The following is a 24,605-nucleotide window of genomic DNA, read 5'->3' on the forward strand; positions in this document are numbered from 1 at the left end:
CATTCGTGTATATATGTCTTTGTTCATGAGATATCTTTCTCTGCTTCCAAATCATGTCTTGAACTGCTTTCTTCTTTCATGATGTTCTCCCTTGTCTCAAACCCCAAGTAATGGTGTCAGCTGTGTGTGGAGCAAGACCTCTTAAACCATGAGCACCCAAATACATTTTCCCTCTTCAATAGTTTTTGCCAGGTGATTTGGTTGCAGCAGTAATAAAGCTAACTAAAACAAACATTTATTTAAAAGTAAAAGTCTTGTGATGGATATCTTCCCAGGGAAACATTCCTCTTCTGCCTGACAGAGATCAACTGTGTGCTGGATATTTTGTCTTGAATATGTGCATCAAAGGTGGAGCTGTAACAGTCATCCTAAGGTCTTACGATCACATGAATCCAGGATTTTGAGAAATGAGGTCAATGGTAATGGAAAATAACTGCTAAGTTGGAGGTCCCTGCAAAGTCTGTACTATCCCAGCATCCAGCAAACACAGATTGTCCATATTCTGGAAGTATTCCAGTGGTTTCCCATTATTTCCTTATTCAGTTGAATGCATTTCCTCGGCTGTATCTCTGGATATCCTGTGTAGCTGGAGATCTACATGCCTCTTGTCCTGATCATCACTCTGTTGATTGAACCCTGTTCAGGGATACTGCCTGCATGTCAGGTTAACCATCTTGTAGGCTACCTGATTTCTGTTCATGGCATCTGTAAGAACTGGACACACACTTGTTGTTGGAAAGGCTGTGCCACAAGTAACTGTTTTTCTCTCTACAGGAAGGTGGAACGCCTTCAGGATCCAATGGTTGATGGAGCTTCAGATGTAAGATGTTAGGACTTTTCTTCCTGAGACTTTATTCCACTAGAAGACCAAGATTTTTTTATAGGGATTATGTCTAATTGAGCTGTTTGGAATAGGTGCTTGCAGCAAAACACTCTGGGACTCTCCCAAATCATGATACTTGTATCATAAACTTTCTATTTACTTGAAATGGCAAGTATATAGGAATATTTGGTGAGACATATGCACTCAGATAATAGGAAGTAAGCCACAAGAATATTCCTGTCCTCATATTAGCGAAAATGAATAGGATCTAATGGTTTTTAGCATTCTGACCCATCTTTCACAAAACAAAAGGCACATTATTATATATCATACTTCCACCAAGAAGAAAAAGGAAGTATTGATGGTGAATCATGTTTCTCAAAGGAGCAAATTTGCACTGGGAGTGTTGCTCCAATGCAAGTATCAGGAGTGAAGAGTGTGGTCTAGGGTTTGAGTCCAGAGCAGGAAATTGAGCAGCAGGTGCAGGCAGAGGTGTCATGTTGCAGTTTGGTGGCCCTGGGTCCAGAGGACTCCACAACATAACACAAAGTCATGATGGGAACAAGAAAATTGTGTTTATGTTTTGACATAAGAGAATCTCAAAGTAGACTCTATGGGGTATTGTAACAAGGTCATGGGATTTATGATGAACATAATGAGTAGATATATTTTTTTCCAAAGGTTTATTGATGTGCTTGCCTCCACCTAAGAGCCATGTGTGCTCATATTGTGAGTCGGGGATGGATTTAACCCAGGGATACTTAACCAATGAGCCACATACCCAGCACGTTTATTTACTTATTTATTATGGATACAGTTTCTCACTAATTTTCTTCAAGCCTCGCTAAGTTGCTGAGGCTGGCTTTTAAAATTGTGATCCTTCAGTTTCAGTATCCTGAGGTTCTGGGAATATAGGTGTGAACTACTATTCCTGGCTATGTGTGCTCTTTGTTCTCACCTGAAATAGGGCCATATTGTTCTCAGACAGACCTGGTTTGAGTAGAAGGGCATATCTCATTCTGTGTACACAAACCTACTGTGCTCACCGTACTTTGTCTTTCTCAAGAGCAAGTTCTCAATTACAGAAAGTCTAAGAATGGGGCCTTCATTTGCTATATTCTGTGTAGAAAGGGAGAAAAGGACAGTCTTATGCACAGACCTGGCTCTATGGAGATGTTTTCCATCCCAAGAACCTCTGACCTAGTCTCTACAAGGTATTAGAATAAAATGACAGGATTTCAGATTTAAAATGCAACTATTTCTGTGAAAGAACCACATTTATAAGAGATTCTATAGGCTTCTGTAGTGTGGGTGACAATAAAGAAAGTGAGTGAGCATGTCAAGACCATGGTCTCAGTCTTCACTCAGGTGGCACATGACAGTGAGTGTCAGACCTGAGCGGGTTGTTTCCTAGTTGATGTCGCATCTGTCTGTGATACTGCATGTCATCTGAAAACTGTTTTCACTGTCATGATAGGTGGTACATAAATATTCAGCATCATCCAAAGCCTGAAGCCCACTGATGTTTAGGATGGCTATTTCCTGAGTTGGAGTCAGAGACTCTGTCAAGGATTCCTGAGGGCTGTTGCTATCCCGGTAAATGACCAGCATAGGTGCCTGTGATGGCTTCTGTTGGTACCAAGATACATATTTAATCCCCAATTTTTCTCCAGAGTATGTGATCAAGGCTGTCTGGCTTGAAGTAACTGACATTGAAGGTGTCTGATTCAGCTTTTAGGAGGCCACAGACCCTGCAAGGAAAAAAGTAGAGTTGAGAAAGACAATGAGGGAATCCACAAGGAGATTCAATGCCTGGCTGGTGTGGATGAGCTCTAGGGATTCTCTGGGCCCTTAGGGGATCCCCTCTGGATCCAACGTCCATGAACTTGAATATGTAGAGGGGCAAAATGCCCCTCTATCCTGGCAGCTGTCGCCCCTCAGTGAACCTAATGTGGGGATTTCACACTATAGCACCTGCTCTGACATCAGGCTCCTGAGCATCCTTCCCACCACAAGAGGACCCTGCTGAAGTCAGAGTCAGGGCAGATGGAGTCCCACACCCCTGGGCTGGGTGATTTGGATGGAACCCTGTGGCAGCAACTGTGCTGTAAGTGAGGAGTCCAAGGAGAAGGAGGGTTCAGGCTATGGTGGAAGTGCACCTTATATTTCTTCCTCAATGACAGGTTGGGGTGGTTTCCTACCAGGGATCTATTATTCTCTGTCTGGAGGGAGGTTCCCACTACACCATTCCGTCTGAGCTCAGAGTTGTTGCTCATGGAATTGGTGGTTTCCAAAGCAGGGCTCAGCCCCTAGGGATACAGAAAACAGAGGGGCAACCCTGAAAACTGTTCAGTTATTTATGTGGTCAGATGGAACTCAGAAAGATTCCTTCATGTGTACCCTTTCTCCATCAGCCCTCCTCTGAATGCAACAAATGTGTGGGTAGAATTGTTATCCCTATGCATTTGAGTCACAAACTTCTTGCCACTTCAATTGCGGTTTTTGGTGAGGAATTCTTCCTAGTGCACGCTTTTCTTCTGTGAATTTGCTCTAGGAGCAGGTATTTCTGTTTCTTCTTCATCTCAAGCAAAGTATATAGTGTCTGGGACAGTACATCAATTTTGAAATCAGTATTTGTTGAACGTATGAAATAATTCAACTGAATGAAGAACACTTTATTCATTTACCACAAAGTATCCACTGGGAGTTATTTTGTACATATGCACTAACTTTTTGTGTGTTTTCTATTTTATTCATTACATATGTGTGCTCAGTTTCTGATGGATATTGAAGCATGAGTTTCTTGATTGAGAGAAAAAACATTTAAAAACCTGATGGCATCCTAACCAGTAAGGGAACATGATTGTTTTCATTGACAAGTACTGTGGTATTGTCACATGTGGTTGGCATTCTACCTTTAATCTAAGACAGTATTGAGATAGCATAGAAGGTCTCTCTTCAGGAGAATAAGTTAAATGTGCCCATGATTTGAGAAGTTGAGTAGCATTTCAATATCTCCCCCTTGGAGATTGATATAATGACTATACAGAAATTGAATAAGAATATAAAATACTTGAACAACACTGGCAACCAACTTTGAACTAAATGAATTTGTGAAAATCTCACCTTCAACAGGACAATACATATGATATTTTTCAAGTATCTACAGAACGCTTCCCATGATTGTTGATATTGTAGGTCACATATCAAATATTAATAAGAACAATTACATGCATACGTAGATAAACAAATTAAATTAATAACTGAAGAAATTTTCAAAATAACCCATCAATTGGAAATTAAAAAGTAGACCTTCACATAATTTGTAGGTTACAATCTAATTATGGTTTCTTTATCCATCCGTCTGTTCAAGTGCATCTAGGTTGGTTCCACAATGCAGCTATTGTGAATTGAGCTCCTATAAAAGTTGTTGTGGCTGCTTCACAGTAGTAAGCTTATTTTAAGTCCTTTGGGTATACACCAAGGAGTGGTGTGATATATATACACAATTGAATATTATTTAGCCATAAAGAAGAATAATATTATGGCATTTGCAGATAAATGGATGGAATTGGAGAATATCATGCCAAGTGAAATAAGTCAATCCCAACAAAACAAAGAGAATGTTTTCCTGATAAGTGGATGATGATATGTAATGTGGGTGAGGGGTGAGGGGTGAGAGAAGAATGGAGGAACTTTAGATTATGTAGAGGGAAATGAGAGAGAGGGTGTATGAAAAATGGTGGAATGAGACAGATATCATAAACCTATATACATGTATGATTACACGAATGGTATGAATCAACTGCGTGAACAACTGTAGAAAGAAAAAGATGTACCCCATTTTTGTAACATGAATCAAAATGCAGTCTGTAAAAATTTTAAAAATTAATTAAAAATATATAATCCCCATATACATATTAGAACATTTCAAATTTTTAAACAGAAAACCACAACATGCAATATTTAGGAAATACATCTTCATCAATGGAGGAAACTTATACCTGTAAATCTTAAGATTACAGTGAGGATCTGAAGTATGTTATCTGGATAGATAGACTGCAGATCTTCTCCCACCATGAATATGGACAGAGAGGCCTTCATAGTCTTTCAAACAACATGTTTATGCAAGGGCTGTCCCACCATGAATGAAGACATCTTGGCTTCCCTGCCTGCCTTCTGTGTTCACCTCCATCTTCGAGGCCCCACTTCCTCAATTTGATTCAGCATGTGTGCCTCATTTTCCCTCAGTTCTAGCATCAAGATCTAGAACTCGGAGACTAGTGGGGAAAAAGTGATGGGAAACTGATGCACACGTTTTCAAAATATTATATTTTTTATGCTGGGTAGAAGGTACAAATGCCCATTATACTGTATACTTGATTTTTGTATGCTTGAAACTTTTCTAAGTTAAAAATATGAGGAACACAGAAAAATCATATTGAGACCAAATGATCTGAAAGAAATGAGCACAGGCTATTATGAGGAGAATTACTTGTTTTGCTTTGTTTTTAACTTTGCATTTTTAACTTAGTTTATTTTTAGTAGATCTTTATTTATCATTACACTTAGAAGTTTGGTTTGTCCTGACACACTCATGCATGCCTAGAACTTGATTTCAGTTCATGATGCCTCCTATTCCCTTCCTTCCTCTCTCCCCTCTCCCATCCTTCTTCTTTGGCTCTATTTGACTTTCTTTCTCCCATCTGTTAATTTGTATTTGTTTGGTTCTTTATATTATCCTATCCTTCCCTCTCTCTTTCCCTTATTGTACTCTAGTTTCCCCAGATGAGAGAAAGTATTTGACCTATGTGTTTCTGACTTTGGCTTATTTCATTTGCTTGACACTCTCCATTTCCACCCACTCTGCCAGCAGATTCCATAATTTCTTTCTTTTTTATGCATGACTAAAACTCATTTGTGTTCCACACCACACTTTCTTGGTTCATTCTTGATTCATTCATCTATTGATGGGCATCTGTTTTGAATTCATTATTTATCTACTGTGAACTGTGTGGCTACATTCAAATGGCTGTATGGATATAGAGTACCAAAAATGTATTTTGAAAAAAAAGACAGCATTTTAAACAACTGAGGACGGGAAACGCGATATCTACATGTAGAAAAATGAAAACAAACCCCTCTCTCTCACCATGCCTATATTCAATCCTTTGGGAAAACACCAAAGATAGGGATAGCTGGGTCATCTATTGGTTCCATTCCTAGACTTCTGAGGAATCTCCATGCTGCTTTTCAGAGTGGTTGTATTGGTCTGCAGTACCACCAACAATGTACTCATGTACCTATTTCCACACAATCTCAGCAGCATTTATTGTTGTTTTTATTCTTTTTTTTTAAATGGATCAGATTTAATTTCTATGAAAAGACTACCAAGATATTTTGTAATATTGAAAATCATATCCCAAAATGAATATAGAAAGTTAAAGGAACAAGAAATGCTAATGAGTTTTAAATAAGAATAATCACTTAACCACTTTGTAGAATTACCACTCAACCACAGTAATCAATACCCGGACACCAAGAAAATGTCCACAAGTTAGGTATTTAAAACAACATAAAGAATCAGGAGAAAAGGCACATGCCAGTAATCCCAGCAACTGGGATCCAGGAGGATCACAAGTTGAAAATCACCATGGGTAATTTAGCAAAACCCTGATAGAAAACTTCACACAAAAAAAAAAAAGAAAGAAAGAAAGAAAGAAAGTAAGAAAAAAGGACTTCCCACACTCCTAGGGTTCCTTCCCAGTGTGAGTCTGCTGGTGCTACAGGATGTACGACCTGTGCTTGAAGACCTGGCCGCACTCAAACACTCATAGGGATTCTCCCCACTGTGGACCACATAGTGTCTCAGGAAACCTCCCTATGCCGGAACACCTGCGCACACTCAGTGCACACAAAGGATTTCTCTCCAGTGTGTCTCCGGCTATGCAAGACAAAATTGGAGCAGTGAGGGAAGGCCTTTCCACATTCGCTGCACTTATAAGGTTTCTCCCTGCTGTGGATGCACACTCTGTGCACTCATAGGGTTTCACTCCAGAGTGGATTTTCTCCTGTCCAGTAAGGAGGTGCTTCTTGTTAAACACGTTCCCACATTCCTTACATTTGGACATATTTTCCTCCTCATCCTGTACAATCCTTGAACCTGGGTCCTCAGCTGCCCCTAAACTACCATGTTCAGGGCAAACTGTCCCAGGAAGCTTCTCCTGCAGCTCTATGCCTGGTCTCAAGTGTCCCTCCTGACACCTGGCACCTCCTGACACCTGGCTTGCACCAACTGGGAGCACCCTGCAGCCCCTTGTGTCAACAGTCCCTGGAGGAGGGCACCCTCAGACAAGGCTGGCTCACAAGTAGTAAGTTTTGTGGCTTTAGGTTTTCCACTGTCACCTGGACAGGTACTCTGGGAGAGGTCTATCATAACAGTCCATAGCTGCTGCCTATTCTCCAGCTGGAAAATCAGCTCAGGGTTTGGAAGAGGATACCCCAGGGAGACCAGGAGCCCACAGTTTTCCAGCATCACCTCCTGTTACAAGGTTCTCTGAGCTGGGTCCACCTGCCCCCTCCTCCTTGGTGAAAGTCACAGCCACATCCTCAAAGGTCACAGACCCCGATTCACACATCTTAACACCAGGTGCAGAGTGTAACAGGTGACTGTGGTGCTAGGCCCGAGGGGAACCCTGACTGTCTTCCGTGTCACAGTGACTGTAATGCACTGAGGTTGAGCAGAGTGTCCACCCCTTATTGGTCCTAAGAACACTTAAGTCATTCCTGAAAATATTTATGTGCACGTGCACGTATGAGGTGCACCCTTGCTTGCTCAAAAGCGGAACCTGCAATGCGGGCAACCACCTGGACCCTGGGCCCAGGAGCTGCTGAATCCCCGGGCGCGGTGTGCCCAGGGAGGCTCCAGGTTAACTAGCTCCTGCTCCCTTGCTGAATGCCCACAGCCCTGTCCCAGGGGCAGGGACATCACAGCCAGGCAGCTCAGGGGCAAAGGGTCATCGCCTCACGCGGACTATGACCGCCTCCTGAAGACTCCCGGCCCTCCCTGGGCGGGTCCATGGGGACTGGCGCCCTGAGGCTGGGTGCTCACAGCGCCCTGCACCTGCGTGCCAGGCTCGGCCCTGCTCAGGTCTTTTGCACTGGCTGAGGCCCCAGGAGGCTGCACTCACCCGCGCGGCCATTGCGGGCCCATGTGAGGAGCCCTTGGGCCGCCTTAGTGCTGGTGACCAGGGAGGCTAGGCCCGCAGGCACCCAGGACACACGCCACAGGCGCAGGGGCCGAAGGATGGTGCGGGTGGGAGGTCCGCAGGACCAGTCTGGAACTCCAGACCGCAGGGACCTGTGGGCAGAGACAAATGGCACCATGGCCACCGCCCCTGTTCTTGATCATTTCATTCTGACTGGAGAGAGATGAAATCTTAGTACAGTTTTCATTTGGATTTCCCTGATTGCTAGAGATGTTGAACATTTTGTCTCATATTTATTGGATATTTGTGTTTCTTCTTTTGAGAAATTTCTGTTTAGTTCTTTTACCCATTCATTAATTGAACTATTTGTTTTTTGGAGCTACGTTTTTTTGAGTTCTTTGTATATTCGGAATGTTAATCCCCTATTAGGGAAATCGTTGGCCAAGATTTTCTCTCATTTCTTCTGCTCCCTCTTCATGTTCTTTATTGTTTCCTTTGCTGCAGAACACTTTTTACTTTGATGGCATCTTGCTTATTGACTCTTGGTTTTCTTTCTTCTGCCTTTGGGTTTCTGTTAAGGAAGTTGGTACCAGCATCTATATGTTGGTGTTTTGACCCCATGTTTTCTTTTAGCACTTTTAAAGTTTCTGTTCTAATTGCTAAGTCTTTGATTCATTTCAATTTGAATTTGGTGCTGGGTGTGGGACAAGGGTCTAAATTCATTTTGCTACATGTAGCTCTCCATTTTCCCAGCATCATTTATTTAAAAGCATGTCTTTTTTTCACGATATATTTTTAGCACCTTTGGCAAATATCAGATGGCTACAGGTATATGGGTTTGTCTCTGTGAGAGGAAAATTTTTCCCAGTTTGGACTGATTTTTGTGTTTTTAAAATTCAAACTTGGTTTCTTGTTAGCAACATATATGGTTGAATCTTGGTGCAAAGTTCAGTCTAACCATATGTGTGTTTTAGTAGTGACAATTAATCACTTATAAATAATTCATAATATAATTTGTTTAAATGTACATTGTGTCTCTTCATTTTCTATTTTGTCCTTCAGTTCAATGTTTTTATTTTTATTTTCACCCACTTTGATTCTTTTTAAGAAAATGTTGCCTTTCATCTATTCAGTAACTTAAGTGATGGTTGATTTTTGGAGTGACTAGGCCACCTTCCCACATTGATTTTGTTCAACACCTGTATGGATGCTGAATGAAGATGTTTTTCATATGTGATTAATATTTAATAAGTTACCACTGAGTAAAGCAGGTTGTCCTCTATGAAGTCCCCAGGGTCTCTAGCTAGGTCAAAGACCTTTAGAGCAAATACTTTTGGAAAAGTACATTTCCAAAGTACTGTCCTGCTGAACTCAGACTCAAGACTTGAACCTTACCTCTTACTGAATTATCAGGCTGCAGACTGCCCAGCAGATTTTGATCTCACCATCTACAACAGTCATATAAACCGATTGAATAAATAGTTGTCTCTCTCTGTATGTGTGTCTGATTATGTATGTATAGATCTATTATATCTACCCAGGCTTGCACTGCTGTAATTATGTTTTGGTTAATGTAGACTGCATATGTAGTGCAGTTTTCATAAGATACAGTGGAGCTGAGAAATTCTTATCACTTTGTTATATCGTTCTATCCTAAGGTTGAAGGGTAACACATTACTCATATTTATGGTCATAATGCAGTAAACAATGCTGCTGTGCTGTCAATTGTGTGAAAAATCACACAATTTTGTACAGTAGATAATATTTCATAATGATAACATAACTATGACATTTTCTGTGTATTTTCATACTGTGATTCTCATTGTTAATCAGAGTGTACTCCTTCTAATTATAAAAATATTTAGTGTAAAGCCATATGAGTTGTGCTATGCTTACAACAGCCTCACACCTCTCATGTATACCCAGTCTCTTCAGATTGTGAGACTGTTGCACTGTCCCTTACACCATGAGGGCCTCTGCTGTCTTGATTGTTTCAGTTCTCTTTTGCTGGATTGAATTATGTTGCTTTATTCATGATCCTAGAAGCAATAGTCTTCAATATATATTGTCTGTAAATTGTATAATATATATAATGTTAGAATATATCATATATGCCACCAACAATCACACAAATTCCATATATCCTTGGTGTATAGCAGGCTGTACCATCTACATTTGCGTTAAGTATTTTGCATGATGTCCACAGATTATGAAATTGCCTAATGATAAATCTCTCAGGATTTACCTCTAATGCTAAGTGATACAGGACTACATGTAATATATATTTACATATCTCCCTGCATTTGACCCTCACTATTTTAAGTTCTGCATCTTTAGATTCCATGACACATGCATTGCAAATATTTTCTAAAAATGCATCTGTGCTAAATATATTCATGTTTCTTTTTTCTGTATTTATTAATTACTACAAATAACAAGGAAATACTACACACAAAAAATTTTATCTATAGCTATAATCTCTATTTACTTATTTTATCCTACATCTACTCCCTGTCATCTGCTAATCTATTTACATCTACATCGACCTTATTTTATGTCTGCTATGTCACCTATGAATTCTATTTCCATGGAGGAACCTGATTAATACAGTTTATCATCTGTAACTTTTTGATGTTAAAATGGTTTTATTTTGATGGTGCTATACATATTACAGTGAATATATATAGCTGAACAATATCCACCTTAAAATGATATTATATACTTTATATATAAATAAGAACTTCATAACGTATTCTTCATTCTCTCTGCTTTTGTGCTACTTGTTTCATAATTTCCTTTTAATACAGTCTAACCCAAATATATATTTTCATTAATTTTCTTCAATGATTTTCATAGAGGATAAAATGATTCAGAATAATACCTTTTCATCTGATGGTTTTCCTTTATTTTATGTATATGCACTTTTCTACATTATGTCATTTCCTACTCTGAGGGATTCCATAGTATTGCTGTAAGTGAGAGACTGCATGGGAATTTGGGGAAAAATTGTTCAGGAGGGTGTTTTGCCTCCGAAACACAACTCCTTCATTTTTACTTTTTATTTTGAGACAGGGTTTCACTGAGTTGTTGAGGGTCTCAAGAAATTTCTGAGACTCTCCTGAAACTTTCAATCCTCTTGCCTCAGCATGCTGAGTCACTGGAATTACAGGCATGCCTGTGTCTATGCCTGGATGCAAGTGAATTTTAATTTCTATGAAAGTTTCATTTTGCCTTAATTTTTGGAAGATAGTATCCCTGGGTAAAGAATTTCAGGTTGTCAGATTTTTTTCCTTTCATATTGTAAAGGTGTTGCTCCCCTGCCTTCTTCTTCTCCTGTTTCTGATGAACAATCTGCTCCTATCATTAAGCTCCAAGTGTCCCTTCACTACTGTTTCAATCAAGTGACAACATATGTGGTGGCACTGTTTTCTTTATGTTTCCTGGGATTGATTTTGTTGAGTTACTTGCTTGTTGAGTTCAGGTTTTCCCGTATTGTGGAATATTTTTGTCCATTGGTTCTTTAAATACTCTTATCTATTTATGCCCCATCCTCTTCCTGTCTTCCTGGCTCCAATCACAACATTTAGGCTGCAGGAAGCTTCCCCCAACACACTGATGTGCTGGTAATTGTTTTAATTATCACCCAGTTTTATGTTTAGTAGTTCCTGTGGGAAACAACAATTTGCTTTTTGGATTCTTCACTGTTTCTAGTCTCATTTAACCATATGTTTGCTCCCTTTCTAGGACATCTCCCTTCCCATGGTGAACTAGCAATGGTATGTGGGTCATTCTCTGTCCCCTCACCTCCCTGATTTTTCCATCAAAGTTGACATAATCTTCTTAAAATGTCCCCAAATCATACCTGCCTGAGAAACACATTTCAGGTACCTTGATCTCTGTAAAGGTCATCAGTGACACAGTAGGGTTGAACAGGCCTGAGCTCAGGAGAGCCAGTGGTCAGGTTTTCTCCACTGAGGAGGATTCTGTCACTGAGCTGATAACCAGAATGTGGCCTGAGGCACGTGATTGTCTGCTTCACTCTGCAGAGTGTCCTAAAGGAGGGTGTGTACTCTAGGCAAAGACAAGGCCCTGCATGTCCCCTGTCTCCACCTGAGACTGCACGTGAGCACAGAGTCTGCAGCACTCAGGATAGATCTGCCTGGAAATGGATTGAGAGGCAGGAAGAAGGGTGCAGGCATCTCTGGAAGTGCCCAGGATAAAGTGATTAGTTCTGGCACTACTGCTGGTCAATAAGAGAAGATGCACTGGGATTGGGCAGGACACTCAGGCAGCTGTCCTGGGTGAAGGACACAGGTACAAGTGCCATGTGTGCACATGGAACTCCCACATAGAGGGACCTTGGTGTTGTCTCCCCAGTGACTCACAGGCTCCACCAGGGCATTTCCCAGATAAGGTACCAACTGTTTTCAGGCTCTTGCCATTTTGAGTATGATCATCAGAATGAAGTCACTGCAGTGCATGCAGGGACCTGGTGACTGTTTTTGAACCCCTTGATGGGCATTCCTCTTGTCCTCAACTTTTGCTGCCCCAGCCTCTTTCTGGCTGCTCCCAAGAGTAGCTGTACCTCCACTTGCTAGTGATGGAGCCTAGGAGCAGTATCTCCCACTCCCAGTGACTATAAAGCACATATCATCTAAGCGAGTGTGCTTAGAGCATCCAGTCTCATTCTGTGCCGGCTGCACATACCTTGCCCTACCAAACACAGCACAGAGAAATGGCATCCATGGGGTACAGTCGGCAGCAGGCTAATTCTCTGACTCTGTATCAGGGTGGAATTTCCATTCCTTGAGCTTTGTTTTCTGTATGGAAAGCAGAGAGGGCGTGCTTCTCAGATCTTCTGAAGATAGAGAAAAGTTACAAGAAACATGTGGGATGCTGTCTATTGAGCCAGGCTCCTGTGTATTTGCAGCCAAGACTAGTGCTTCACTATGGAATGAGATCTGTTGCAGAGTCAGGAGGAGACCAGGATGTTTCTCTAGTAAAGTTCAGTCAGGTCCCGACATGGTCAATATCATCATCACTCATCACAATTTCTATTGCTCATGTTTTTATTTCATCATGAACCTCATAGTTCATGGTGAAGGATTTGTAATCCAGCCTCAGGTGCTCTTTGATAAAACTAGGTATCTCTGGCTTCTTCAAACCCAGAGAGGCCTGTACCAAAGATGGAGAAATCACAATGCATGTGGATCCCCTTTCCTTGGATTTCCTCAGAGGAAGGACAAGATCTAAGACCTTGAACCTCTCACTATTACCACAATAAATAAGACAGTTTCATTGCTTTCTATCATTTATATTTGAAAAACTTATGTCCTAACGTTTGTATCACTGCTCCCATTTCAGATCAGGTAAGGATGACACTCATTTGCCCAGGAGAAGAGATCAGTACTGTCATGGAGAGAAGATGACACAGCACCCTGAATTCAGGTCCTATTCCCTCTAGGGAAAGAAAAGGGAGGTGAAAAGATGAGTGTCAACTAGGCCCCAGGGCTTGTGTCCCACATAGGCAATCACTGCCTCCTATCATACCAGGACTGTCACTGGGAGTCGAATTCAGTGCTCAGGTTGGGGGCTATGCCCAAGTTAGGTTGGAGAACCTGTGGGAGAGTGTGGATCTGCTCTGCTGTACTGAGCTATGCTGAGCCTGGCTGAACTGGTTCCTGCTGGTTCTCTCTACATTATTGCCAGCTCCCCTCTCTCATGAGCAGTTGGGGGACAGGAGTTTCAAGGCCACTTCTAATAGGGGCAGCTAAGTCTGAGGAGACTCCAATGTCTCATTCTCAAGTGTTCACCTCAGAAGTATGACTCTGCACTGATTTCAGAAACAGGCAGGAGTCAGGGTGCTGGGGGTTTGCTCCTGCGAACAGGAACTCGGTATAGGGTAGGAGCCTTGGAGTGGGGGTGGGTGGCATAGAGTTGAGGGAGCAGTGAGAGTGGTAGGAGAGAAGTAGGCCTTGAAAGGGATGAAGGACCTGCGGATGCTGCTGGGGAGAAGCTGGAGCTTGGAGGCCCAGGCTTCCATCCCCGCCCAGTCCATGGAACTGAAGACCAAGGGAGGAGCATTTCCTTCATCTGGTTCTTGTACCCAGAGCAACTTTGGGGCCCCCGGACTTGGTCATTTATATCCTGTGGGCATATATTCTGCAATAGGGGGCAGTTGATCCAGCAACTTTCATCATTCTGCATGGTGGTGGTGGTGGTGTTACATGTGTGTGTGTGTGTCCCTCTGGGAATATCACATGCTCCTCCTTCTCTCATGATCACTGCTATCCTGAGTGAGTGTGGCTGGTGTTGAGGACTGAGGTCACATGTGTCATCTTTACTATTGTACCGAAGAAACTCATGTCCAAGGAAACGAAGAAGTAAATAGTAACTAAGTCATTCTCTGCTTCAGACCATTCCTGAAAATCTATTGCCCAGAGTTGACTCCTCTGACAACACAGCCCTCCATGGTTAATAGTGACTGAATTTCCATAGTGAAAAATGGTATTATTATGATTTGTTTCCAAGTGAGTTTTAATTAGTACATACTCCTCTCTCTCCCTCAAGATCAATCAGTTGAAAAAGAAAATCTTCCCAGAATGAATGGCACAGCTATGTGTGCAACCTTGTACTATAAACCATAGAAGGAAAGATAGGAGGACAGGACATTGTTGTGCTAGTGGTCAGAGGTGAGTTTTTTGTTTGTAGCACCAGCCCATGATTCCAAGCAGTCCTGGGACTGGAAGGAGCCTCTATGGGACTGTGCAAGACCCTCATTCAGGCTTGAATCATGAGGAAGATGACTCATGATGAACAGGATAGAAATCATGTTTTCCTTTCCTCTCCTATCAATTCTAAACACTCTTGCCTCCAGGACATTCTCCCTGAATGGTAGCAATCACAATGGACATAGGAAAGACCTGCTTATATCTGCACAAGTGTATATACTAAAGAGAATGATATGAATTGCCCTGATTTTGTTTCCTGTTCCTTCTTGGTACTAAACCTGGATAGGAAGAGAATGTGCCAAGAAACATATGTACCATTTATGTTTAGTCATTTTTTGTTTGTTTCTTTGGTGGTACCAGAATCAAATCCAGGGCTTGCACAGTATAGGCCTTGAGCAGAGGGAGGGGCCTGCATATGCAGATGTGAGTCCTTTGGCACAGGGAGCAGGGGCAGGGGACAGCATGGAGGTGAAGGAGGCAGTTAGGGTGATGGAAGACAAGATGTCCCTGAAGAGGGTGACAGGCACCTGGGGCTGTAGTAAGAAAGGAGCTGGAGCAGGGATGGCCAGTCTCCAGTCCTTCTGGAATTCAGCCCAGCCCAGGCAGTCATGGACTTTGGGAGGGGGCATATTTGTTCAAGCTGGACCTCACCTCTTCATGCCATTAGCTATTTCCTAACAAGGTCATCTGTATTACTGTGGTCATGAATACTGCAGGAATAAGGCCAGCTTACCCATTGCTTCTCAGCTCTATAGTTGGTGCTGGTATCTGTTTCCCTCAGGGAACCTGTCAGGCTCTTCCCGCTCTCAAGGTCTTTTCCATCCTCCAGTGAGTGGGGTTGGTGCTGAGGACTAAGGCCAGTGGTGTCAGGCTCACTATTAGACCTGGACAGTAGTGTCTAGGAGGAAGAGGCAAAAGAGTAACCAGGTTACTCTTTGCTTCAGGACATTCCTGGAAACCAAATGTTCCCACAAAGTCACTGCTCTGAGTTCAGTTTTCACCCAGACTAATTGTTTTTTTTTTTAATCAAAGATAGGGTTAGTAATTAAGACTCACTTAATGTCCTTTTGTATTATTCCATAAATGTGACCAAATTCTACCCAGTTCCTTACTTGTGAATTGTGCAATAACACATTCAATTGCAAGCTCCAAATCTTATGTTCCTTGATGAATCTTTATGTTCCTCTTCTGAGACAATAAAATGATAGTATCTGAGGGATTACTCTATGTATTACTTCATACCTTTTGAGGTGTCTGATAGTTTCTAGACTCTTAGGGAATTGGCAGTTTGAATCATTCTAGACATCCTGATCATCTTAATGGAATCAGCTGAGCCTGAATAGCTCCAGGAACCAATCATAATCTTTCTGAAATGTAAAGGCAGGGGCAGAATTGGAAACTTCCACTCCTCATGACCAGTTCTTTCCCATCAGTGTTACCACAATGGGAAGCAAATTGGGAGCCATGCAAGTAGTAGAGTTTTGTCTCAATTACCCATTTGCCTTTGTCACTGTGAGCTTCACCTCCTCACAGAAATGGCCTTGTCCAAAGCATGTACCTACTTGATGGTCAGGGTTGCATCATTCCCTGAATTGGGGCCAAAAAATTAGTCAGGGATTCCTAAAGACCTCTTGCTACCTCTGTAGATGACCACCTCAGGACTTGGTCTGGCTTCTGCTGGAACCAGTTCATAAAAGAGCTTCCAAGGTTGTTACTCCCAGAAGAGAACCAGACTGTGTGTATTGGAGTCGCTGACACCAAGGATGGCTCAGTCACCTTGTAGGAGGCCACACAAACCACAGGAGAGGAATGGAATTATTTTTATGACAATGAAGCAGCATTTGCAAGAAACCCCTTCCCAAGTCCCTATGTGCTCTGTTGACTCTGTACCAACAGGGTGTTCCTTCTCATCAATCTCAGCACCAGTAGTCTATGAACTTGGTGAGTGGAGGTAGCCTTTGTACACAGGAAAAACTTGTCCCTTTCTCCTGGCATCTGTAGACCCTCAGGTTCACCCCAGCCAAGGATCATAGTGTGGGTATTTCAATTCCATAACCCTCATCTTGGAACAGTCTCCTGAGCACCCTGTCCACCACAAACATGGATCTGCTGAGCTGAGGCAGGCCAAACTGGTATCAGAGCCACTGCCATGTCTTTGAGTATTTGTGCTTCTTCCAAAATTATGATGCAACTTAATCATCAATGCAATTGTATTAAGACGCTCACCTTTAAGGAACAAATAAGGCTTTGAGGGTTCCTCTCACATGGATGTGATGAATGCCAAATCAAAAGGCCAGGCAACACTAATTTGACCCTGGTTTGGTTCCATCTCTTCCTGGGTGTGATAATGCAGTAAGAGGAGCCCTCACCAGAAACTGAGTTTGCTAGTACCTTAATCATGGACTTCCCAGCCTTCTGAACTCTTAGAAATGAATTTCAATTGTTTGTCAATAAATCAGATGAATTTTTTTTTTTGTTATAGCAGCCAGAATGGACGGCAAAAGCCTCTATCTACTTTAGAGTTAGGGACATGAAAAGAGTTCAGGGTCAGGCTGACTCCTGGGTGGCCCTGAAGGACTTCCATACTTCCATGGATATGCTGGAGGTGAGGTGAACTTCAGTAGCATCTTCTACAGAGTGAACAAGGTCAGGGCATGCATCATGGGTTCTGACCCGCATAAAGCTATGACTTGCATCCATAGAACTGGAACGACATGAAATCACGATATGCATAGTAGACTAGAGTCCTTTTTCATGTAAACAAATGTCATGAAAAATGGCCTAGAGCATCATTCCAATGACAACACTAATCTCTCCGCTTGTTTCTAGGTGTGAAACAATTCTGTAATCCAGAACCCACTGTATCAAGAAAAGAGCTTGGAAGCAGTCCCAGCCCAGTGGTGCTGCGGGAGACTTCCACACATGGGAGTCCCGGCCCAGAGTACCAGCCACAGACCAGTCTGGTCCGAGCACGCAGTCTAGCACCCATTCTACAATTGATCATCTGTCCATATGTGGAGGCACATCTGCCCACTAGCAGGGATTATATTCTACCTGGAGCCCACCATCCCTAGAGGGGCAGCACCCTTCTTGGGTCACTGCATTATCAAATTCCTCTCAGGCATCAGGCTACTGAAGACTAGCAGGTTTGAACAGTACTGTATAGTTTTACTGTAGAATTTTTTTTAGTAATAATATTAGAATTATCCCTATTATTAGTATTATTATTCCTACTTTTATTAATATATTTCTCATCCACTCTATTTTTCTCTTGTCTATCTGTCTCCTTGGAGACTCTTTCTCCCTTTCCACATGCTAACTACCAAATTCCTTCAGTTTCGCTTTGAACTACTCCTATGACATAGTACCTCTATAGACCCACTTCTTATCTCATTAATTGTATATCCTATGATCCACTCCATCCACTTTGTCCACCATTAGAAATTGTGGTCCTTATTGAAAACCTATTGGCTAAGCTGTAAATAATAATTGAACCCATAATCTCTGTTTATTAACACAATATGGTTAATATGTTTAAAAGGACTGTTTGAGATAACAATGCATAATATTTGTATGGTGTGTTGCTAATATTGATCTCACTTGTCAAGGTTTGTGTATTGGAAACCTTCAGGGACACTATAAGTCTATACGGGGGAAAGTTCAATACCTCAGATTTGCACTCCTACAGGGGAAGATACCTGAACAATATGAGAAAACAAGGGAAGAAAGTGTCCCAAACAAACCTAGATGCTGCATCAATAAAATCCAATGACAGCATAGCAGAAAAAATGTCAGAAAGAGAGTTCAGAATGTACATAATTAGAATGTTCAGAGAAGCAAACAAGATAAGACAGCAAATGCAGGCATTGGATGATTGAACCAATTAACAGTTAAAAGAGCAAATGCAGGAAGCAAAGGATCATTTCAATAAAGAGAAAGGTATTCTGAGAAAAAAAAAAAACAGAAATCCTTAAAATGAAGGAAGCAATAAACCAAATTAAAAACTCAATAGAAAGCATCACCAACAGACTAGATCTCTTGGAAGACAGATCCTCAGACACCGAAGACAGAATAATTAATCTTGAGAGCAAAGTTGACCAAAGAAGATGGTAAGAAATCATGAACAAAAACTCCAAGAATTGTGAGATATCATGAAAAGACCAAATTTAAGAATTATTGGGATTGAGGAAGGCACAGAGAATCAAACTAAAGGAATGAACAATCTATTCAATGAAATAATATCAGAAAAATTTTCAAATCTGAATAATGAAATGGAAAATCCAATACAAGAGGCTTACATGACACCAAATATACATAATTACAACAGATCGACACCTATGCCACATTAAAATGGAAATAACTAACTTACAGAATAAAGATAGAATTTTACAGGCTGGGAGAAAAAAATATCAGATTACATTCAGGGGGTTATCAATACAGATATCAGCAGATTTCTCAGGCCAACCCTAAAATCTAGAAGGGCATGAAACAGCATTTTTCAGGCTCTCAAAGGAAATGGATGGTAACCAAGAATCTTATATCCAGCAAAACTTACCTTCAGATGATGATGAAATAAAATCCTTCCATGATAAACAAAAGCTCAAAGAATTTACAAATAGAGAGCTGCACTAGAGAACATTCTCAGCAAAATATTCCATGAGGAGGAAATGAAAAACAACAATATAAGTAAGCAAAGGGAAGAGCTACCCTGAAGGGAAAGCCAATCAAAGGAGATACCAAGTCAAGTTAAAAACCAAAATTAAGCCAAAATGACCAGTAATACAAATCAGATCTCAATAATAACCCTGAATGTTAATTGCCTAAACTCATCAATCAAAAAACATAGTATGGCAAATTGGATTAACAAGAAAGACCAAACAATATGCTGCCTTCAAGAAATTCATCTCATAGAAAAAGATAACCACAGAATAAACGTGAAAGAATGGGAAAAAACATAGCATGCACATGGACTCAACAAAAAAACAGGAACCCACCATCCCTAGAGGGGCAGCACCCTTCTTGGGTCACTGCATTTTCAAATTCCTCTCCGGCATCAGGCTACTGAAGAATAGCAGGTTTGAACAGTACTGTATAGTACTCATATCAGATAAAGCAGACTTCAAGCTAAATTTAGTTAGAAGGGATAAAGAAGGACATTTCATACTACTTAAGGGAACCATAAATCAGAAAGACTTAACAATCATAAATATTTATACCCTAAAAAATGACTCATCCAAGTATGTCAAACAAATCCTTCTCAATTCCAGGAACCAAATAGACCAAAACACAATAATATGAGGTGACATTAACACACCTCTCTCACCACTGCACAGATCTTCCAACAAAAATTGAACCAAGAACCGTAGATCTCAAGAACACAATCGATAACAGACATATAAAGAATATAGACTTAACAGACATATATAGAATATTCCATCCATCAATGAGAAAATACACTGTCTTCTCAGCAGCCCATGGATCCTTCTGTAAAATAGACCATAGGTTATGCCAAAAAGCTACTCTTAGGATATACCAAAATATAGAGACACTACCATGTATTCTATCAGATAATAGTGGAATGAAATTAGGAATCAATGACAAAATAAAAAACAGAATCTACTCCAACACCTGGAGATTTAATAATACTATACTGAATGATGCATGGATAACAAAAGACATCAGGGGTGAATAAAAAAAAAATTCTTAGAGGTAAATGAGAACACAGATAGAACAAAATCTCTGGAACCCTGAAAGCAGTACTCAGAGGAAAATTCATTTCGTGGAGCATATTCAATAAAAGAAGAAAAAGTCAACATATAAATGACCTAACATTACAGATCAAAGCCCTAGAAAAAGAAAAAGAGATCAACACCAAAAGTAGAACACAGGAAATCGTTAAAATCAGAGCTGAAATCAATGAAATTGAAACAAAAGAAGCAATTGACAAAATTGACAAAATTAAAAATTGGTTCTTTGAAAAAATAAAAATAAACAAAATTGATAAACCCTTAGCCACACTAACAAAGAGAAGGAGAGAGAAAACTCAAATTCCTAACATTTAGGATGAAAAAGGAAATATCACAAAAGACACTATCCAAATACAAAACACAATTAGAAGCTATTCTGAAACTCTGTAATCCAACAAAGTAGAAAATCTCAAGGACATCAACATGTCTCTAGAGACATATATGATTCACTCAAATTGAATCAAGAGGACAAACACGATTAATCCTCCCACTTCTGTGTCCCTGGGGGGCTGAGCGCTGCTCTGGAAAACAAAAATTCCATGAGCAGTTGCTCATGAGTCTCAACTCAGACTGATTTGTAGAACTGGCATCTCTCTCCAGTGAGGGGATAATACATGCCTTTTAGGAAACCACCCCATCCTGGCCCTCAGGAAGCCACCTGAGGTACACCTCCACCATGACCTGGATCACCCTGCTCCTTGGATACCTCACTTACTACACAGGTGCTGACTCAGGGTTCCCATCAAATCATGTAGCCCAAGGCACTGGGACTAGACCTGCCCTGACTCTGAGCCTAGCAAGGCCTGCCTGTGTGTCAGGAACCTCAAGAGCCTGCTGTTAGAGTAGTGGAAGTGGGTGTGAAAGCCCCACAGTGGGCTCAATGGTTTATATGAGCCCAATTGGTGGCAGCTACCAAAAGAGAGGGGCGTTTTGCTTACATGTTGAGGTTCATTGACAATGGAGCTGGAAGGAATGCCATGAGGACCTGAGAGTATCCCTGAGGCTCATCCACACCGGCCTGAAGTGGAAATCCAGGTATGTACCCTCATTGGCTTTCTCAACTCTACCTCTCTCCTTGAAGAGTTTGTGGCCTTCTAAAGGCTGAATCAGTCACCCTCCATATCAGTGATCTCAAGTCAGACAGTCTTGATCACATGCTCTGGAGAAAAATTGGGGAATAAATATGTATCCTGGTGCCAGCTGAAGCCATCCAGGCATCTGTCCTGATCATCTACAGGTGTACCAATTAACCCTCAGGAATCCCTAACAGAGTCTCTGGCTCTAACTCAGGAAACACAGCTACCCTGACCATCAGTGGGCTGCAGGCTTTGGATGAGAAGGAATATTACTGTGCCACCTTTGATGGCAGTGGAAACATTGTCATTGACACAGAGAATCATGGACAGATGTGGATGTGGGACAAGAAACTACCTACTCAGGCCTGACTCTCACTCTCACATGACCTCTGAGTAATGACTGAGACCTTGGTCTTAACTTGCTCACTCACTTTCTCAGTGTAGTCCAAACTACAGAAGAGGATAGATATCCATTGGAAATGTGGTTTCTTAGCAGAATTGCTTGCATTTTAAATATGAAATCCTGTCAGATTATTTCAGAGCCCTGCAGAGCAAAGGTCATGGTTCTTGGGATGGAAAACATCTCCATAAATCCTGGTCTATGGATGAGACAATCTCTTTCCTCACTTTCAACAGAGAAAACAGCAAGGGACAATTCCATTCTTTGGCTTTCTGTGCTTGAGAACTTGTACTGGACAATGACAATGTATGATGAGCACCGTGGGATTGTGTGCACATGATGAGTTAAGCTGAACTACTCAGACCAGCTCTAATTATCTGAGAACAATATGGTCCTACCTCAAGTGAGAAGAAAGAGCACACATGGCCAGGCACATTCATGCACTCCTGTAATCCCAGCAGCTCCCAGGCAGGAAGGACGAAAGTTCAAAGAATGCCTCAGCAACAGTGAGGCCCTAAGCAACATAGTAAGACCTGGTCTCAAAATAAAAACTTTTTTTTAATATTGTAAACAAATGGGATACCTGTTGTTCCTCTGTTTGTACATGGCGAAAAGGCATACAATTTTTGTAACCATAAATTTACATAGGGTAATTGTGTTTGATTCATTCTGTTATTTTTTGACTTCCCCCCCACCCCACCCACCCCTCTTTTAAAGACTTTAAAAATAAGGAATGTACATTACTCTCAGTGGTGAGAAAGGAAATCAATAAATCTTTTGAAAACTGTGGCATTTTTAATTAATAATTGATATGATCTTCTTATAAAACTCAAAAATGTCTAATGTGATTTTTTATGTCGAGACATAAACACACAGTCCTTTCCTTGTCATAACTTTTTGTTATGTTGCAGAGTCCTCTGGACCCAAGGACAAACAGCAACCTCAGGGACACCTCTGCCTGCTCATCTTCCTGCTCTAGGACTCAAACACTGGACAACACTTCTCACTCTAATATTCACACTGAAGCAATATCCCCACTACAAATTTGCTGTTTCCAGAAACATGATTCACCATCAAGACTTCCTTTTTTCTGTTTCTTTGGTGGGAAGACAGGATATAATATTATGCCTTTTAATTTTTGAAACATGGATCAGAATGCTGAAAACAACTAGATCCTAAACATTTTTGCTAATATGAGGACTGGGGTTTTCTTATGGTTTATTTCTTATTATCTGAGTACCTGTGTCTCACCAAATTTTCCTACAAACTTGCCATTTCAAGTAAATAGGAAGCATATAATCCAAGTATTATGATGTGGTAGAGCTCTGGGGAGTTTTGCTGCAAAGACCTACCCGAACAAGTGAAAATAGATATAGTGCTGAAACCAAAACCGTGGTCTTCCTCTGGAATAAACTCTCAGGAACACAGTCCTGACATCTGGACAGCTGAAGCCCCATCAACCATTGACTCTTGAAGGGGTTTCACCTTACCGTAGAGAGAAAATCAGTTACTTATGGCACATGCCTATACAACCACAAGTGTATGCCCAACTCTTAGAGATGCCCTGAAGAGATGTCTGGGTGACTTAAAATATGGGTTACCTCACGAAGGCAGTATCCTTAAACAAGTTAGGATCAGGCATGTAGATCTGGAGCTACACAGGAAAATCCAGGTATAGAAGAGGAAATGCATTCAACTGAATAAAGGGAATAAAGGGAAACCACTGGAGCACTTCCAAAATATGGACAACCTGTGTTGACTAGGTGCTGGGTTGGTTCATGGATCTCCCCCTTAGCAGTTATTAACCTTCACGAGTGACCTCACTCCTCAAAAATCATGGATTCAGATGATCTTAAGACCTTAGCATGACTGTAACAGCTCCACCTATGATGCTCATATTCAAGAGGAAATGTACAGCACACAATGAGTCGGTTTCTGTCATGCAGAAGAGAATAGTTTCCCTGAGAAAAACACCTATGAGTGATTTAGTGTGCTTTTTTACTTCTACAATCAAACCACATGAAAAAAAAGATTAGAGGAGGAAAACTTCATCTGGATGCAAACAGGTTCAGGGATGTCAGTCCGTAGACAGCTGACTCCATTCCTTGGGAGAACATCAAGGTCAAAGCGTGTGGTGGAAATCAGTTCAAGACATGATCAGGGGAATTGGGATTTTCAACTGCTCTGGACATTGTAATTTGGACCTCTGGGGGACATTCTCCGGAGGGTGACTCATGCGGGCCACAGTGACAGGAGAGCTCACCACTGTGCACCCTACCTCATCACAGGTTCATGGTCTATTGGTGCCTTCTGCATCTAGCAGTCCTAACAAGGCACAGGAGTTCTTGGACTATATGAGCCTGAACCAGCCTGGGAAGAGGAACAGAGCTATGAACACTGGTGTTGATAAACACTGGCATCACTGACAGTATTTTTAGCTCTACTACTTCAGGAAACTAGTCTCTGGGGGTGGAACTGCCTCTGGGAACACAGATGAAGTTGTGGACGCCAATAGGCAGACCACAATCTTCAGCTGCAGAAGCTCATCTCTTTCCTGTGGCCTGGGCAAACCACATCTTCCCTAGCTGCAGATGGCCTCAAAATGTTATGGAAAAAATTC

The 24,605-nt window shown here is 41.4% G+C and overlaps 3 protein-coding genes and 1 pseudogene across 11 annotated transcripts in view; 3 read left to right on the forward strand and 1 right to left on the reverse strand.

Moving 5' to 3' along the window:
• LOC124990491 (zinc finger protein 264-like) overlaps nt 1-7,461 on the reverse strand; it is a 264,954-nt pseudogene extending 257,493 nt beyond the window's left edge.
• LOC124991706 (immunoglobulin lambda-1 light chain-like) overlaps nt 1-24,605 on the forward strand; it is a 1,192,366-nt gene that overhangs the window by 594,294 nt on the left and 573,467 nt on the right. The window lies entirely within an intron of this gene.
• The window catches only part of LOC124991707 (immunoglobulin lambda-1 light chain-like), a 1,154,667-nt gene that overhangs the window by 552,136 nt on the left and 577,926 nt on the right, over nt 1-24,605 (forward strand). The gene's annotated exons all lie outside the window — the stretch shown is intronic.
• Nucleotides 1-24,605, forward strand: part of LOC124991709 (immunoglobulin lambda-1 light chain-like) — a 981,515-nt gene that overhangs the window by 374,469 nt on the left and 582,441 nt on the right. The gene's annotated exons all lie outside the window — the stretch shown is intronic.

The sequence above is a fragment of the Sciurus carolinensis genome, chromosome 8, assembly GCF_902686445.1.
Source record: "Sciurus carolinensis chromosome 8, mSciCar1.2, whole genome shotgun sequence".
Taxonomy (NCBI): domain Eukaryota; kingdom Metazoa; phylum Chordata; class Mammalia; order Rodentia; family Sciuridae; genus Sciurus; species Sciurus carolinensis.